The sequence below is a fragment of the Pristiophorus japonicus genome, unplaced genomic scaffold (genome assembly GCF_044704955.1).
Source record: "Pristiophorus japonicus isolate sPriJap1 unplaced genomic scaffold, sPriJap1.hap1 HAP1_SCAFFOLD_109, whole genome shotgun sequence".
Classification (NCBI taxonomy): domain Eukaryota; kingdom Metazoa; phylum Chordata; class Chondrichthyes; family Pristiophoridae; genus Pristiophorus; species Pristiophorus japonicus.
This window is the reverse complement of record NW_027250745.1, coordinates 1,630,624-1,637,523: the sequence shown is the minus strand read 5'-3', so window position 1 is coordinate 1,637,523 and position 6,900 is coordinate 1,630,624.

Genomic DNA, 6,900 nt, shown 5'->3' with positions numbered 1-6,900 from the left:
AGGGGTTCGAGGGACATCCCCAGATGCAGGAGTGTGTGAGAGAGGGGTTAGAGGGACCTCCCCAGATATAGGAGTGTGAGAGAGGGTTTAGAGGGACCTCCCCAGATACAGGAGTTTGAGAGAGGTGTTGGAGGGACCTCCCCAGATATAGGAGAGTGAGAGAGGGGTTAGAGGGACCTCCCCAGATATAGGAGAGTGAGAGAGGGGTTAGGGGGATCTCCCCAGATACAGGAGTGTGAGGGGTTCGAGGGACATCTCAAGATACAGGAGTGTGAGAGAGGGGTGAGTGGGACCTCCCCAGATACAAGGGTGTGAGGGGTTCGAGGGACATCTCCAGATACAGGAGTGTGAGAGAGGTGTTAGAGGGAGCTCCCCAAATGCAGGAGTGTGAGAGATGGGTTAAAGGGAACCTCTCCAGATACTGAGGTGAGAGCGATGATGAAAAGGACCTCCCCAGACACAGGTGTGTGAGCGAGATGTTAGAGCGAGCTCCCCAGAAACCTGACCTCGGAATTGCCTCCAGAGTCAGACTGTGTTGATATCAGTTTATAACTGGGAGCTTTTGTCTTTGTCTCAAGCTCAGAGACTAGGTCAGTATTACAACCATTTTTTAACCTGCCCTTTCACAAAACCTGAGCAAATATTTCAGGTTGAAATAAGGATAGCTGCAGTAAACTGGAATGAATATCACAGACGATTATACCCCTGTGAAACGTCAGAGTCACGTCCATCTTCCAAACCTACCCAGTCAATTGTTCACCCCTTAGTGTCAAAAATACTAGGGGAATAGCAAGAGAGGTATTCACAATACATATTATCTCATCACAGCTCCTTCCTCATTCTCTCCTCCCTCAAGCAAATCACTGACCTCAACCTGACACAGGTCCATTCAACGATTCTTGCTGTGTACAGTAAAATGGGCACTAGCTCACTGATGAAAAATGACGTCCACAGATACAGGAGTGTGAGAGAGGGTTGAGACGGACCTCCGCAGTTACAGGAGTGTGCAGAAGGGGTTAGAGGGACCTCCCCAAATACAGGAGTGTGAGAGAGAGGTTAGTGGGACCTCCCCAGATACAGGAGTGTGAGAGAGAGGTTAGAGGGAGCTCACGCAATACAGGAGTGTGAGAGATGGGTTAGAGGGTCCTCCCCAGATACAGGAGTGTGAGAGAGTGGTTCGAGGGAGCGCCCAGATACAGCGGGGTGAGAGAGGGGTTAGTGGGACCTCCACAGATACAGGAGTGTGAGAGGGGTGGGCGGTTAGATGGACCTCCCGAGGTACAGGAGTGTGAGAGAGGGGTTTGAGGGACCTCCCCAGATACAGGAATCTGAGAGAGGGGTTAGAGGGAGCGCCCAGATATAGGAGTGTGAGAGAGGTGTTAGAGGGACCTCCCTAGATAGAGGAATGTGTGAGAGAGGGGTTAGAGAGACTTCCCCAGATATAGGAGTGTGAGAGAGGGGTCAGAGTGACCTCACCAGATATCGGAGAGTGAGAGGGCGGGTTAGAGGGAACTCGCCAGATACAGGAGTGTGAGAGAGGGGTTAGAGGGACCTCCACAGACACAGGAGTGTGAGAGAGGGGTTAGTGACCTCCCCAGACACAGCAGTGTGAGGGAGGGGTTAGAGGGAACTCCCCAGATACAGGAGTGTGAGAGAGGGATTAGAGGGACTTCCCCAGATACAGGAGTGTGAGAGAGGGGTTAGAGGGAACTCCCCAGATACAGGAGTATGAGAGAGGGGTTAGAGGGAACTCCCCAGATACAGGAGTTTGAGAGAGTGGTTGGAGAGAATTCCCCAGATACAGGGGCGTGAGAGAGGGGTTAGATGGAGCTCCCCAGATACAGGAGTGTGAGAGTGGGGTTAGAGGGACCTCCCCAGATACAGGAGTGTTAGACAGGGGTTAGAGGGACCTCCCCAGAAACAGGAGTGTGAGAGAGGAGTTAGAGGGACCTCCCCAGATACAGGAGAGTGAGAGAGGGGCTAGAGGGATCTCCCCAAATACAGGAGTGTGAGGGAGGGGTTAGAGGGACCTCCCCACATACAGGAGTGTGATAGAGGGGTTAGAGGGACCTCCCCAGATACAGCAGTGTGAGAGTTGGGTTAGAGGGAGCGCCCAGATATATGTGTGTGAGAGACGGGTTAGATGGACCTCTCCAGATAGAGGAGTGTGAGATGGAGGTTAGAAGGACCTCCCCAGATACAGGAGTGTGAGAGAGGGGTTTGAGGGAGCGCCCAGATATAGGAGTTTGAGTGAGGGGTTAGAGGGACCTCTCCAGATACAGGAGTGTGAGAGTGGGGTTAGAGGGACCTCCCCAGATACAGGAGTGTGCAGGAGGGGTTAGAGGGACCTCCCCAAATACAGGAGTGTGAGAGAGAGGTTAGAGGGAGCGCCCAGATACAGGGGTGTGAGAGTGGGGTTAGAGGGAGCTCGCCAGATACAGGAGTGTGAGAGTGGGGTTAGAGGGACCTCCCCAGATACAGGAGTGTTAGACAGGGTTTAGACGGACCTCCCCAGAAACAGGAGTGTGAGAGAGGGGTTAGAGGGACCTCCCCAGATACAGGAGTGTGAGAGAGGGGTTAGAGGGATCTCCCCAGATACAGGAGTGTGAGGGAGGGATTAGAGGGACCTCCCCAGATACAGGAGTGTGATAGAGGGGTTAGAGGGACCTCCCCAGATACAGGAGTGTGAGATTTGGGTTAGAGGGAGCGCCCAGATATAGGAGTGTGAGTGAGGGGTTAGAGGGAGCGCTCGGATATAGGAATGTGAGCGAGGGCTTAGAGGGAGTTCCCCAGATATAGGAGAGTGAGAGAGGGATCAGAGAGACTTACCCCGATATCGGAGTGTGAGAGGGGGGGTTAGAGCGAACTCGCCAAATACAGGAGTGTGAGAGAGGGGTTAGGGACCTCCCCAGATACAGGAGTGTGTGAGATAGGGGTTAGAGGGACGTCCCCAGATATAGGAGTGTGAGAGAATGGTTGGAGGGACCTCCCCAGATACAGGAGTGTGATAGAGCGGTTAGAGGGACCTCCCCAGATACAGGAGTGTGAGAGGGGGGTTAGAGGGACCTTGCCAGATACGTGAGTGTGAGAGAGGGGTTAGAGGGACCTCCCCAGATATAGAAGTGTGAGAGAGGGGTTCGAGGGAGATCCCCAGATACAGGAGTGTGAGAGATGGGTTAAAGGAACCTCTCTAGATAGTGAGGTGCGAGAGATGGTGAAAAGGACCTCCCCAGACACAGGTGTGTGAGCGAGATCTTAGAGCGAGCTCCCCAGAAACCTGACCTCGGAAATGAATCCAGAGTCAGACTGTGTTGATATCAGTTTATAACTGGGAGCTTTTGTCTTTGTCTCAAGCTCAGAGACTAGGTCAGTTTTACAACCATTTTTTAACCTGCCCTTTCACAAAACCTGAGCAAATATTTCAGGTTGAAATAAGGATAGCTGCAGTAAACTGGAATGAATATCATCGACGATTATACCCCTGTGAAACGTCAGAGTCACGTCCATCTTCTAAACACACCCAGTCAATTGTTCACCCCTTACTGTCAACAATACTAGGGGAATAGCAAGAGAGGTATTCACAATAGATATTATCGAATCACAGCTCCTTCCTCATTCTCTCCTCCCTCAAGCAAATCACTGACCTCAACCTGACACAGGTCCATGCAACGATTCTTGCTGTGTACAGTAAAATGGGCACGAGCTCACTGATGAAAAGGGACGTCCACAGATACAGGAGTGTTATTGAGGGGTTAGAGGGACCTCCCCAGATACAGGAGTGTGCAGGAGGGGTTAGAGGGACCTCCCCAAATACAGGAGTGTGAGAGAGAGTTTAGAGGGAGCGCCCAGATACAGGGGTGTGAGAGAGGGGTTATTGGGACCTCCACAGATACAGGAGTGTGAGAGGGGTGGTGGGTTAGATGGACCTCCCGAGGTACAGGAGTGTGAGAGAGGGGTTAGAGGGACCTCCCCAGATAGAGGAATGTGTGAGGGAGAGGTTTGAGAGACTTCCCCAGATACAGGAGTGTGAGGGAGGGATTAGAGGGACCTCACCAGATACAGGAGTGTGATAGAGGGGTTAGAGGGACCGCCCCAGATACAGGAGTGTGAGATTGGGTTAGAGGGAGCGCCCAGATATAGGAGTGTGAGTGAGGGGTTAGAGGGACCTCTCCAGATACAGGAGTGTGAGAGGGGGGTGGGGTTAGATGCATCTCCAGAGGTTAAGCAGTGTGAGAGAGGTGTTAGAGGGACCTCCCCAGATACAGGAGTGTGTGAGAGAGGGGTTAGAGGGACCGCCCAAGATATAGGAGTGTGAGAATGGGATAGAGGGACCTCCCCAGATACAGGAGTGTGAGAGAGAGGTTAGAGGGAGCGCTCGGATATAGGAATGTGAGAGAGGGCTTAGAGGGATTTCCCCAGATATAGGAGAGTGAGAGAGGGATCAGAGAGACTTCCCCCGATATCGGAGTGTGAGAGGGGGGGTTAGAGGGAACTCGCCAAATACAGGAGTGTGAAAGAGCGGTTAGAGGGACCTCCCCAGATACAGGAGTGTGAGACAGAGGTTTGAGAGACTTCCCCAGATACAGGAGTTTGAGAGAGCGGTTAGAGGGACCTCCCCAGATACAGGAGTGTGAGAGAGGGGTTAGTGACCTCCCAAGATACAGGAGTGTGAGAGAGGGGTTAGAGGGACTTCCCCAGATACAGGAGTGTGAGAGAGGGGTCAGTGGGAACTCCCCAGATACAGGAGTGTGAGAGAGGGGTGAGAGTGTGCTCCCCAGATACAGGAGTGTGAGAGTGGGGTTAGAGGGACCTCCCCAGATACAGGAGTGTGAGACAGGGGTTAGAGGGACCTCCCCAGATACAGGAGTGTGAGAGAGGGGCTAGAGGGATCTCCCCAGATGCAGGAGTGTGAAGGAGTCGTTAGAGGGACCTCCCAGATATAGGAGTGTGAGAGTTGGGTTAGAGGGAGCGCTCAGATATATGTGTGTGAGAGAGTGGTTAGCTGGACCTCTCCAGATACAGGAGTGTGAGAGGGAGGTTAGAGGGACCTCCCCAGATAAAGGAGTGTGAGAGAGGGGTTAGAGGGAGCGCCCAGATATAGGAGTGTGAGTGAGGGGTTAGAGGGACCTCTCCAGATACAGGAGTGTGAGAGGGGGGTGGGGTTAGATGGAACTGCCGAGGTACAGCATGTGAGAGAGGGGTTAGAGGGACCTCCCCAGATGCAGGAGTGTGTGAGAGAGGGGTCAGAGTGACCTCACCCGATATCGGAGTGTGAGAGGGGGGGTTAGAGGGAACTCGCCAGATACAGGAGGGTGAGAGAGGGGTTAGATGGACCTCCCCAGATACAGGAGTGTGAGAGAGGGGTTAGTGACCTCCCCAGATACAGGAGTGTGAGGGAGGGATTAGAGGGAACTCCCCAGATACAGGAGTGTGAGAGAGGGGTTAGAGGGACTTCCCCAGATACAGGAGTGTGAGAGAGGGGTTAGAGGGAACTCCCCAGATACAGGAGTGTGAGAGAGGGGTTAGAGGTAACTCCCCAGATACAGGAGTGTGAGAGAGTGGTTAGACGGACTTCCCCAGATACAGGGGCGTGAGAGAGGGGTTAGAGGGATCTCCCCAGATACAGGAGTGTGAGAGTGGGGTTAGAGGGACCTCCCCAGATACAGGAGTGTTAGACAGGGGTTAGAGGGACCTCCCCAGAAACAGGAGTGTGAGAGAGGGTTTAGAGGGACCTACCCAGATGCAGGAGTGTGAGAGAGGGGCTAGAGGGATCTCCCCAGATACAGGCGTGTGAGGGAGGGGTTAGAGGGACCTCCCCAGATACAGGAGTTTGATAGAGGGGTTAGAGGGACCTCCCCAGATACAGGAGTGTGAGAGTTGGGTTAGAGGGAGCGCCCAGATATATGTGTTTGAGAGAGGTGTTAGATGGACCTCTCCAGATACAGGAGTGTGAGAGAGGTGTTAGATGGAGCGCTCAGATATAGGAGTGTGAGTGAGGCGTTAGAGGGACCTCTCCAGATACAGGAGTGTGAGAGGGGGGTGGGGTTAGATGGAAATCCCGAGGTTCAGCAGTGTGAGAGAGGGATTAGATGGACCTCCCCAGATACAGGAGTGTGTGAGAGAGGGGTTAGAGGGACCTCCCAAGATATAGGAGTGTGAGAATGGGTTAGAGGGACCTCCCCAGATACAGGAGTGTGAGAGAGAGGTTAGAGGGAGCGCCCAGATATAGGAGTGTGAGAGAGGGGTTAGAGGGAGTTCCCCAGATATAGGAGTGTGAGAGAGGGATCAGAGAGACCTCCCCCGATATCGGAGTGTGAGAGGGGGGGTTAGAGGGAACTCGCCAAATACAGGTGTGTGAGAGAGGGGTTAGAGGGACCTCCTCATATACAGGAGTGTGTGAGAGAGGGATTAGAGGGACGTCCCCAGATATAGAAGTGTGAGAGAATGGTTGGAGGGACCTCCCCAGATACAGGAGTGTGAGAGAGCGGTTAGAGGGACCTCCCCAGATACAGGAGTGTGAGAGGGGGGTTAGAGGGACCTTGCCAGATACGTGAGTGTGAGAGGGGGTTTAGAGGGACCTCCCCAGATACAGGAGTGTGAGGGGTTAGAGGGACCTCGCCAGGTACAGAAGTGTGAGAGAGGGGTTAGAGGGACCTCCCCAGATACAGGAGTGTGAGAGAGGGGTTCGAGGGAGATCCCCAGATACATGGGTGTGAGGGAGTGGTTAGACGGACTTCCCGAGATACAGGGGCGTGAGAGAGGGGTTAGAGGGAGCTCCCCAGATACAGGAGTGTGAGAGTGGGGTTATAGGGACCTCCCCAGATACAGGAGTGTTAGACAGGGGTTAGAGGGACCTCCCCAGAAACAGGAATGTGAGTGAGGGGTTAGAGGGACCTCCCC